A 12676-nucleotide genomic window follows, 5' to 3' on the forward strand; every position below is an offset into this window, starting at 1 on the left:
TGAACGCTGGAGTTCACTTGCTAAACTGCCTTTCTTCCTCTTCTTTAGGAACGTCCTTAGAACGTTAGCAAGCTGCTGGCTCTCGAGCCTTCTCATATACTCAGAGGCCACTTTATTAGGTACTTCCTGTTTCTGTGTTGTAGAGCTCTGTGACTCTATGACTCTAATTTTGGGCAAGCTCAAGTTTACAGAAGTCGGAATGTGGGAGGCCACCAGGAGAACATGGGAATAGTTGAGCCTGGAGATAACAAAGGATAGTACATGCTGAGAGTTACTGATTGGTATACCAGTGATACATCAATATGAGTAATAGGTCACCTTCAGCCCAGTTTTGTAATGAGGCTCTTTATCATTCCATTATCACAAGGACATGACCTTGTCTTTATGCTGGCTTTAGCATGTTAGATATTGTTTTCAAAGGATATTTGAATGTTCAATCTCATGAACAAGTTTTAAACACCAATCAGAAACAACATGTTTTGAATAATTTACGAAAAAAATTGCTTTTTTTTTTACAAAGGTGATGTGGAATATTTGATGTTTAATGAAAACTTGTTATTGCTTTGTAGAGGGGTATCATTCTGTAACTCATTAAGAGAAATGCAAATATTATTATGCATAAATCAAATAAGATCAGATAGCTGATGGTACATCTGCCGCATTAAAGCAGGCAAGCCAACTATAATTTGTATAGCCCAATAGCAGTCTGAATGTAGTAAATTATATTAAATCATATTGTTAATGGGTCTCTCTGGTGCACACCTTTGCAGAGGGTCCAAATTAAACACTTACAGTACAGTATGTAGTATATGCTCAATGGCTGTTTTATTAGATACACCCGTACACCTGCTCATTAATGCAAATATCTAATCAGCCAATCATGTGGCAGCAACTCGATGAATAAAAGCATGCAGACATGGTCAAGAGGTTCAGTTCTTGTTCAGACCAAACATCAGAATGGGGAAAAATGTGATCTAAGTGAATTTGACTGTGGAATGATTGTTGGTGCCTGATGGGATGGTTTGAGTATCTCAGATACCACTGATCTCCTGGGATTTTCATGCACAATAGTCTCTAGAGTTTATAGAGAACAGTGTGAAAAAACAAAATATATCCCGTGAGCAGCAGTTCTGTGGGTGAAAATGCCTTGTTAATGAGAGAGGTCAGAGGAGACAACAGTAACTCAAATAATCACGTGTTACAACAGTGGTGTGCAGAAGAGCATCTCTGAATGTACAAAATGTTGAACCTTGGAGTTTACGGGCTACAAACATACACTCAATGGCCACTTTATCAGGTACAGGAGGTACCCCACGAAGTGGCCACTGAGTGTATTTACACGGTACCTCTTCATATCATTTGGAAATATCTCAAAGAACTTCCCATATTAAGAACTGTTTTGAAATCAGGTAACTATTTTGAAGCAATTGTCACCACATGATTATTTTCAGTTGAATGTTTGTAATTTCCCAGGAGGAGCTCCCTTCTTATTATATTAATGCTGTCAGATTATTTAAGAATGGAGAAAAAATGAAATTAGAGGAAGAATGATTAGTTTATCACAAAAGTAATTACATGGTTTCCCTTATCTGTATTTATTTAAAACACATTAATAAATTTATCTTAAATCCATTAACGGCTCTATTGAAATAGAGAAAATTACACAGGAATTTCATTAATTAAAATCACATGACTTTACATTAATAGAAAATACTGACAAACAAAGTTTAAAATTGATTTTTTGCTTGCCTGCAGTCATTCATTTTATGGTGTCACACACAAATTAGTATCAGCCAATCACAGAAACAGCCAGGCAAAGAAAGACAAACACCTCCATCAATCACACTAATGATAAGAGTGCTGTAGTTATTCACTAGGTCTATTAAATCTGCTTTTGTTTGTTCTGAAACATGATACTGCCAATCATCAGCCCCTTCAAATGTCCACCTGTCACCTGATGATTTCTTACATCATTCCCATTCTCCCCGTCCCTTACCTGCCTATCACCTCCTTCACCTGGACCTACCTATTATCTTCCACCCCTTCACCCCTTCCCTCCAACCTTTTTATACTGACCATCTCCCCTCTTTCTCCCCAGTCCTGATGAAGAATCTCAGCCGAAAATGTTAGCTGTCCATTTCCCATCATAGCTGCTGCCTAACCTGCAGAATTCCTCCAATTTTTGTGTGGTGCTCCAGATTTATAGCATCTGCAACCTTCTGTTTCCTTGGATATCAGTTGCCTGAACTGCAGATGTATTTTACTGAAGCAAAGTTATTCGATTACATTGAGTCCATGCCTATTTAATCCCTTCAATCCATTTCCCTGCTAATTTTCCCTCTAGTATTTTCACACCACATTCTCATCGATTCCTCCAATTGCACTTGAATCCAAGGGGGACCAATATCCTGGCAGGGAGGTTTGCTAAGGCTTTTGGGGAGAGTTTAAACTAGAATTGCCGGGTGTCAGGAGCAGAACTGAAGAGATGCAGGAAGAGGCGGTTGGCTCACAAATAGAGAAAGCCTGGAGACAGTGTGAGAGGGAGGACAGGCAGGTGAAAGAGAAGGGATACGCTCAGACTGATGGATTGAGATGTGTCTAGTTTAATGCCAGAAGCATCATGAACAAAGTGGAAGAGCTTAGAGCCTGGAACAATACTTGGAGCTATGATGTTGTGGCCATTACAGACACTTGGATGGCTCAGGGGCAGGAATGGTTACTTAGAGTGCCAGGCTTTAGATGTTACAGAGAGGTTGGCGCGTGGCCTAGTGGGCAAGGCATCAGACTAGTAACCTGAAGGTCACTGGTTCGAGCTTCAGCTGAGGCAGCGTGTTTGTGTCCTTGAGCAAGGCACTTAACAACACATTGCTCTGCGATGTCACCGGTGCCAAGCTGCTTGGGTCCTAGTGCCCTTCCCTTGGACAACATCGGTGGCGTGGAGAGGGGACGGCCTGCAGCTTGGGCAACTGCCGGCCTCCCAGACAACCCTGACCAGGCCTGCACACTGGAAAAACCTTCCAAGGCGCAAATCCATGGTCTCATGAGACTGACAGATGCCTATATATTTCAAAAATATGGACAAATGGTGAAATTTAAAAATTTAAGATTTAGAGAGGACAGGGAGGGAGGCAAAAGAGGTGCGGGCATGGCACTGTTGATCAGAGATAGTGTCAAGGCTGTAGAAAAGGAGGAAGACATGGAGGGATTGTCTACAGAGACTCTGTGGGTGGAAGATAGAAACAGGAAGGGATCAATAAATCTACTGGGTGTTTTTTTTATAGATCACCCAATAGTAACAGGGACATTGAGCAGCAGATAGGGAGACAGATTCTGGAAAGGTGTAATAACAGGGTTGTCGTGGTGGGAGATTTTAATTTCCCAAATATATATTGGTATCTTCTGAGAGCAAGGGGTTTAGATGGGGTGGAGTTTGTTAGGTGTGTTCAGGAAGGTTTCCTGACACAGTATGTAGATAAGCTTACAAGAGGAGAGGCTGTACTTGATCTGGTATTGGGAAATGAACCTGGTCAGGTGTCAGGTCTCTCAGTGGGAGAGCATTTTGGAGATAGTGATCACAATTCTATCTCCTTTACCATAGCATTGGAGAGGGATAGGAACAGAGAAGTTAGGAAAGCATTTAATTGGAGTAAGGGGAACTATGAAGCTATCAGGCAGGAACTTGGAAGCATAGATTGGAAACAGATGTTCTCAGGGAAATGCACGGCAGAAATGTGCCAAATATTCAGGGGATATTTGTGTGGTGTTCTGCATAGGTACTTTCCAATGAGGCAGGGAAAGGATGGTAAGGTATAGGAACTGTGGTGTACAAAGGCTGTTGAAAATCTAGTCAAGAAGAAAAGAAGAGCTTACGAAAGGTTCAAAAAACTAGGTGATGATAGATCACCAACTAAGGTCTAAAGATTATAAGGATTATAATCCTTATAATCTAAAGATTATAAGGCTAGCAAGAAGGAGTTTAAGAATTGAAATTAGGAGAGCCAGAAGGGGCCATGAGAAGACCTTGGCAGACAGGATTAAGGAAAACCCCAAGGCATTCTACAAGTATGTGAAGAGCAAGAGGACAAGAAGTGAGAGAATTCAACCTATCAAGTGTGTCAGCGGAAAAGTGTGTATGGAACTAGAAGAGATAGAAGAGGTACTTAATGAATACTTTGCCTCAATATTGACTACGGAAAAGAATCTTGGCGATTGTAGGGATGACTTACAGCGGATTGAAAAGCTTGAGCATACAGACATTAAGAAAGAGGATGTGCTGGAGCTTTTGGAAAGCATCAAGTTGGATAAGTCTCCGGGACTAGACGAGATGTACCCCAGGCCACTGTGGGAGGTGAAGGAGGAGATTGCTGAGCCTGTGGCAATGATCTTTGCATCATCAATTGGGATGGGAGAGGTTCCAGAGGATTGGAGGTTTGCAGATGTTGTTCCCTTATTCAAGAAAGGGAGTAGAGACAGTTCAGGAAATTATAGACCAGTGAGTCTTTCTTCAGTGGTTGGTAAGTTGATGGAAAAGAATATGAGAGGCAGGATTTATGAACATTTGGAGAGGCATAATATGATTAGGAATAGTCAGCATGGCTTTGTCAAAGGCAAGTTGTGCCTTACAAGCCTGATGGAATTTTTTGAGGATGTGACTAAACACGTTGATGGAGGTAGAGTAGTAGATGTAGTGTATATAGATTTCAGAAAGACATTTGATAAGTTACCCCATGCAAGGCTTACTGAGAAAGTAAGGAGGCATGGGATCCAAGGGGACACTGCTTTGTGGATCCAGAACTGGCTTTCCCACATAAGGCAAAGAGTGGTTGTAGAGACGTCATATTCTGCATGGAGGTCAGTCACCAGTGGTGTGCCTCAGGGATCTGTTCTGGGACCCCTACTCTTTGTGATCTTTATAAATGACCTGGATGAGGAAGTGGAGGGATGGATTAGTAAATTTGCTGATGACAATATTGGGGGTGCTGTGGATAGTGTAGAGGGCTGTCAGAGGTTACAGTGGGACATTGATAGGTTGCAAAACTGGGCTGAGAAGTGGCAGATGGAGTTCAACCCAGATAAGCGTGAGGTGGTTCATTTTGGTAGATCAAATATGATGGCAAAATATAGTATTAATGGTAAGACTCTTGGCAGTGTGGAGGATCAGAGGGATCTTGGGGTCTGAGTCCACAGGACACTCAAAGCTGCTGCGCAGGTTGACTGTGGTTAAGAAGGCATACAGTGCATTGGCCTTCATCAACCGTGGGATTGAGTTTAAGAGCCAAGAATTAATGTTACAGCTACATAGGAGCTTGGTCAGACCCCACTTGGCGTACTGTGCTCAGTTCTGGTCACCACACTACAGGAAGGATGTGGAAACTATAGAAAGGGTGCAGAGGAGATTTACAAGGATATTGCCTGGATTGGGGGGATGCTTTATGAGAATAGGTTGAGTGAACTTGGCCTTTTCTCTTTGGCGTTGCGGAGGATTAGAGGTGACTTGATAGAGGTGTATATGATAATGAGGGGCATTGATTGTGTGGATAGTCAGAGGCTTTTTCCCAGGGCTGAAATGGTTAACACAAGAAGGCACAGTTTTAAGGTGCTTGGAAGCAGGTACAGAGGAAATGTCAGGGCAAAGTTTTTTACTCAGAGAGTGGTGAGTGCATGGAATGGGCTGCCGGCAATGATGGTGGAGGCGGATACAATAGGGCCGATTTTAAGGTCTCCGGTATAGGTACAAGGAGTTTAGAAAAATAGAGGGCTATGGGTAACTCTAAGTAATTTCTAAAGTAAGTACATGTTCGGCACAGCATTGTGGGCCGAAGGGCCTGTATTGTGCTGTAGGTTTTCTATGTTTCTAAATTTCTACCACACATCTACCCACTAGGAGGAATTTACAGGACCCTATAAACAGTATCAACTGGAAATTCTTTGAAATGTGGGAGGAAACCAAACCACCGAGAGGAAACAGGGAGATTATACAGACTTCACATAGAAAGCACCAAAGGTCAAGTTTGAACCCAGGTCACTGGACCTCTCAGGCAATTCCTGTGCCACTGTTGTGACAAAAGTTCATTAGCCAGAAATATTAGCTCTGAATTTCTTAACCAAAAATTTTTAGGATAAGGGATTGAATTAGAAATAATTCAGTTGCTCCAATTAGTCCATTCTGGTATTTATGCACCACTCAAGCCTCATCTTTCTCAGTGTAAATCTATCAGCACAATCCTCTATTCCATTTCCCTCATGTACTCCCTGTGAGTTCCACATTCTCACCATTGTTTGGTAAATCCATTTTTCTGAATTCCTGTTAATTGTGTTATACTGATGACATCATGCTCTTTCCCATAGTGGTAACCCATTCCCTGTCTCTACTCTACCAAGCCCTTCATAATCTTAAAGACTGCCATTACATTCAGTCTGTTGGGGAAACATTGCTTAGGTTGCAATATACAGATTATATTAAAAACAAATATGATTGCAATGCAACCATAGAACCTTACAGCACAAAAACAGGCCCTTCGGCCCTTCTTGGCTGTGCCGAACCATTTTTCTGCCTAGTCCCACTAACCTGCACCTGGACCATATTCCTCCATACACCTCTCATCCATGTACCTATCCAAGTTTTTCTTAAATGTTAAAAGTAAGCCCGCATTTACCACTTCATCTGACAGCTCATTCCACACTCCCACCACTCTCTGTGTGAAGAAGCCCCGCCCTAAAGTTCCCTTTAAACTTTTCCCCCTTCATCCTTAACCCATGTCCTCTGGGTTTTTTTCTCCCCTAGGCTCAGTGGAAAAAGCCAGCTTGCATTCACTCTATCTATACCCATCATAATTTTATATACCTCTATCAAATCTCCCCTCATTCTTCTACGCTCCAGGGAATAAAGTCCTAACCTATTCAACCTTTCTCCGTAACTCAGTTTCTCAGGTCCCGGCAACATCCTTGTAAACCTTCTCTGCACTCTTTCAACCTTATTAATATCCTTCCTGTAATTTGGTGACCAAAACTGCACACAATACTCCAAATTCGGCCTCACCAATGCCTTATACAACCTCACTGTAACATTTCAACTCTTATAGTCAATACTTTGATTTATGAAGGTCAATGCTTTATAAAGGTCAAAGGCCAAAAGCTCTCTTTACAACCCTATCTACCTGTGACGCCACTTTTAGGGAATTTTTTATCTGTATTCCCAGATCCTGTCAGGTCCTGGGGATTTATCTACTCTGATTTGCCTCAAGATAGCAAGCACCTCCTCTTTTTCAATCTGTATTGATTCCATGACCTCAATACTTGTTTGCCGTATTTCCATTGACTCCATGCCAGTTTCCTTAGTAAATACGATGCAAAAAAACCCATTTAAGATCTCCCCCTTTTCTTTTGGTTCCATACATAGTCAACCACTTCAAGATCTTCAAGAGGACCAATTTTATCCCTTACTATCCTTTTGCTCTTAATATACCTGTAGAAGTTCTTTGAATTATCCTTCACCTTGACTGCCAAAGCAACCTCATGTTTTCTTTTAGTCCTCCTGATTTCTTTCTTAAGTATTTTTTTGCACTTTTTATATTCCTCAAGCACCTTATTTGCTCCCTGTTTCCTATACATGTCATACATCTCTCTCTTCTTCTTTATCAGAGTTCCAATATCCCTTAAGAACCAAGGTTCCTTATTCTTATTCACTTTGCCTTTAATCCTGACAGGAACGTACAAACTTTGCACTCTCAAAGTTTTTTCTTTGAAGGCCTCCCACTTACCAATCACATCCTTGCCAGAGAACAACCTGTCCCAATCCACGCTTTTTAGATCCTTTCTCATTTATTCAAATTTGGCCTTTTTCCAGTTTAGAACTCAATCCAGTGACCAAATCTATCTTTATCTATGATCAAGTTGAAACTAATGGTGTTATGATCACTGGAACCAAAGTGTTCCCCTACACACACTTCCATCACCTGTCCTAATTCATCTTCTAATAGGAGATCTAATATTGCATCCTCCCTAGTTGGTACTTCTGTATATTGATTTAGAAAACTTTCCTGAGCACATTTTACAAACTCTAACCCATCTAGACCTTTAACAGTATGGGAGTCCCAATCAATATGTGGAAAATTAAAATCCCCTACTATCACAACTTTATGTTTCCTGCAGTTGTCTGCTATCTCTCTGCAGATTTGCTCCTCCAATTCTCGCTGACTATTGGGTGGTCTATAATACAACCCCATTAATGTGGTCATACCTTTCCTGTTTCTCAGCTCCACCCACATGGCCTCAGTAGACAAGCCCTCTAATCTGTCCTGCCTGAGCACTGCTGTAATATTTTCCTTGACTAGCAATGCCACACCCCCACCATCCCTCTGCCTCTATCACGTCTGAAACATCAGAACCCTGGAACATTAAGCTGCCAGTCCTGCCCCTCCTGTAGCCAAGTTTCACTAATGGCTATAATGTCGTAATTCCATGTGTCAATCCACACCCTCAGCTCGTCAGCCTTCCCCACAATACTCCTCGCATTGAAATAGACACACCTCAGAAGATATTACCACCACACACAACCCTTCTATTTGTGACTTCGCATGAACTTTTAACATCATTTATTTTCACCTCCGCTCCACTATATGCTCTGGCACTCTGGTTCCCATCCCCCTGCAAATCTAGTTTAAACCCTCCACGAGTTTAAACCCTACTGCTGCACATTCATCTTTAATGTGACTGGAGTTGAATATTCTGCATCTGTGACAAATAAACCAGTTCTATCTTCAACTCTGACTTTGGTACCTAGTGATTCTATAACACAGCCAGTGTACCCAGGCCAGCTGAACCCGGCCAGTGATTCTGTTCCATGACAGTCCTTTTAAATCCTCCCCTATTGCCCACCTCTCGCTCTCCCTCCAGTCACCACTCTGTGGGTGAAGAGGTTTCCCTTGAATTTTCTGCAGACTGAAGAAGTCGCACTGACTACAGTTCTGTGTGAGATGTTCTTCACCCCTCAAATCTCTGGGCTGAGGAAGAATGACATTGGGAGTTAACCTCCTAATTCAGGGCTTATTTCCACATTATGGGTCATTTTCCCTGCTTCTAAAGGGTTGTTAGAAAACACCACTGTCCTCTAAAGATGGAAAGCAGAATGGGAAACCATTAGTTGGATGTTCAATGGAGCAGGGTCAGAAACCAGAGGCAGGTCTGCACAGGGCACAGTTTGGGGCTCTGGACGATGGTCGGGGTAAGAATGTATGATGAGGAGAAGGGAATCAGCAGTGGGGTGTGGCAATGAATGACAGAGTAGCAACATTTGGAAGCTAATTGGCAGAGAAAATAATTTTGTTGTCTGACTGATGACACAAGCAATGCCTGTGGTGGGGTGCCCCATTAGTCGAGGCACATGCGTGTATTAGGAATGGTTATATCTATTGAGGGAGTTGTTCCTGCTTGTTTATCGTGTTTTATTATATCCAGGTGGTTATTTTAGATTATCCTATCTGTAATAATGTATTGATTGTCATATAAAATGTGAGATTCTGTCCCTAACTGGATCAGGCTTGAATTTATGGTGCCTTAATGAAGTTATGGTGGTCATTTATGAGTTTGTATTATAAATCAAGATATTGGTGAATTATATTTGCCACTTGATTGTACCTTTTTAAGTACTCAGATTGAGTTAAGCTGCTGCAGGATCCTGGAATGTGTTTGATGTTTAGGGTTTCAGACACAACCAGCAGAAGAATTCTTCCTCCATGTTGTCAGAAATTACATTCAAGAGTGTGAAAGGAAACAACTAAAGATAAATGGAAAGACAACAGGTCATCACAAGGAAGAATCATTTGAGTTATGACTCCTATTGTCGTAATCCTCTGTATTTTCACTGAAAGATTATAAGACCATAAGGTATGAATGAAGAAGGTAAGGATGAAAAAGTAGAAAGGTGGGTTAGTAAGTTTGCTGATGACACAAAGGTTGGGGGTGTTGTGGATAGTGTGGAGGGTTGTCAAAGGTTACAGCGGGACATTGATAGGATGCAAATCTGGGTTGAGAAGTAGCAGATGGACTTCAACCCAGATAAGTGAAGTGATTCATTTTGGTAGGTCAAATTTGAAGATAGAATATAATATTAATGGTAAGACTCTTGACAGTGTGCAGGACCTGAGAGATCTTGGGGTCTGTGTCCATAGGACACTCAAAGCTGCTGCGCAGGTTGACTGTGTTGTTAAGAAGGTGTATGGTGTGTTGCCATTCATCAACCGTGGGACTGAGTTCAAGAGCCGTGAAGTAATGTTACAACTATATAAGACCTTGGTCAGACCCCACTTGGAGTACTGTGCTCAGTTCTGGTCACCTCACTACAGGAAGGATGTGGATACTATAGAGACAGTGCAAAGGAGATTTACAAGGATGTTGCCTGGATTGGAGGGCCTACCTTATGAGAGTAGGTTGAGTGAACTTGGCCTTTTCTCCTTGGGTACGGAAGATGAGAGGTGACCTGATAGAGGTGTATAAGATGATGACAGTCATTGATTGTGTGGATAGGCAGAGGCTTTTTCCTAGGGCTGATATGGCTAACACGAGGGGGCACAGTTTTAAGGTGCTTGGAAGTAGGTACAGAGGGGATGTCAGGGGTAAGTTTTTCACACAGAGTGATGGGTGCTTGGAATGCACTGCTGGTGGCAGTGGGAGAGGATACAATAGGGTCTTTTAAGAGCCTTTTAGAATCAGAATCAGAATCAGGTTTATTATCACTGGCATGTGATGTGAAATTTGTTAACTTAGCAGCAGCAGTTCAATGCAATACATGATCTAGCAGAGAGAGAAAAAAATAATTAATAAAATAAAACAATAATAAATAAACAAGTAAATCAATTACGTATATTGAATAGTGTTACGAATGTGCCGCAACTCTGAGGGGCCGAAGGGTACAAAGTCGCCCCCTCCTTTTTGAGAATCGCAAGATCGCTATTAATTCAGGTCTGGGACCCAGGAAATGAGAGAGAGACACGCAGAATCCACAAGGTTTGGAATGTGTCCTGGCCTCAGCGAAACAAAGCCACTGATAACGGCCATTGTCTCTTGGAGAAGGAATTGTGTATTGAGTACTGTACTATTCATTGAAGCCCCTCAGGGGATGACCAGAATGGGCTGGTTGAGGGATTGCATCATCCCAACCTGATTGACATCTGAGACCCCGTGAGTAAGGATAAAAGAGGGTCTGGGGAACAACCCCTTCAGACGCACCAGGAGAAACGCTAGAAATCCCATGACAGCGTTTAATAGCGACAGCCGGTGGGGGCTCGTGTGCGTCCTCCCCTTGCCTGGGATTGGCGGGCTCACCATGGAAGAATGGCTTTAGCTAAAGGAGAGGCCACACGTGAACGGCCACACCAACGAGACTCCTGATGGATCGAAATCATAAAAGGAAAATCGGCAAGTTTTTCTCCCAAATCTCTCTCTCTCTCCAACCATTGCAACCCAGCGGTCCCCAAAGGCTGCAGCCTGCATGAACTGAGTGGCTTTTATATTTCCATCGGACAATACATTATCCCCTAGACAATGATAGAGTGTATTTCTTATTGATTATTATCATACCCGCACTTTTAGATTTAGTATTGATGACGTATATTATCTGTATATTTGCATTGATATTATTTTTGTGTATTTTTACTAATAAATACTGTTAAAAATAGTATCATCAGACTTCAACGGACCTCTCTATCTTTGCTGGTAAGTGACCCAGTTACGGGGTTCGTAACAATAGATTTTTAAAAATGTGCAAAAACAGAAATACTGTATATGAAAAAAAGTGAGGTAGTGTTCAAAGCTTCAATGTCTATTTAGGAATTGGATGGCAGAGGGGAAGAAGCTGTTCCTGAATCACTGAGTGTGTGTCTTCAGGCTTCTGTATCTCCTACCTGATGGTAACAGTGAGAAAAGGGCATGTCCTGGGTGCTGGAGGTCCTTAATAATGGATGCTGCGTTTCTGAGGCATCGCTCCCTAAAGATGTCCTGGGTACTTTGTAAGCTAGTGCCTAAGGTGGAGCTGACTAGATTTACAACCTTCTGCAGCTCCTTTCGGTCCTGTGTAGTAGCCCCCCACCCCATACCAGACAGTGATGCAGTCTGAGAGAATGCTCTCCATAGTACAACTATAGAAGTTTTTGAGTGTATTTGTTGACGTGCCAAATCTCTTCAAGCTCCTAATAAAGTATAGCCACTGTCTTGCCTTCTTTATGACTACATCAATATGTTGGGACCAGGTTAAACCCTCAGAGATCTTGACACTCAGGAACTTGAAGCTGCTCACTCTCTCCACTTCTGATCTCTCTATGAGCATTGCTATGTGTTCCTTCGTCTGACCCTTCCTGAAGTCCACAGTCTTTCGTCTTACTGATACTTGAGTGCCAGGTTGTTGCTGCGGCACCATTCCACTAGTTGGCATATCTCACTCCTGTACAGCCTCTTGTCACCAACTGAGATTCTAACAACAATGGTTGTATCGTCAGCAAATTTGTAAATGGTATTTGAGCTATGCCTAGCCACACAGTCATTTGTATACAGAGAGTAGAGCAGTGGGCTAAGCACACACCCCTGAGGTGTACCAGTGTTGATCGTCAGCGAGGAGGATATGTTATCACCAATCCGCACAGATTGTGGTCTTCTGGTTAGGAAGTCAAGGATCCAATTACAG

Source organism: Hemitrygon akajei, chromosome 10, assembly GCF_048418815.1.
Source record: "Hemitrygon akajei chromosome 10, sHemAka1.3, whole genome shotgun sequence".
In the NCBI taxonomy this organism is placed as follows: Eukaryota; Metazoa; Chordata; class Chondrichthyes; order Myliobatiformes; family Dasyatidae; genus Hemitrygon; species Hemitrygon akajei.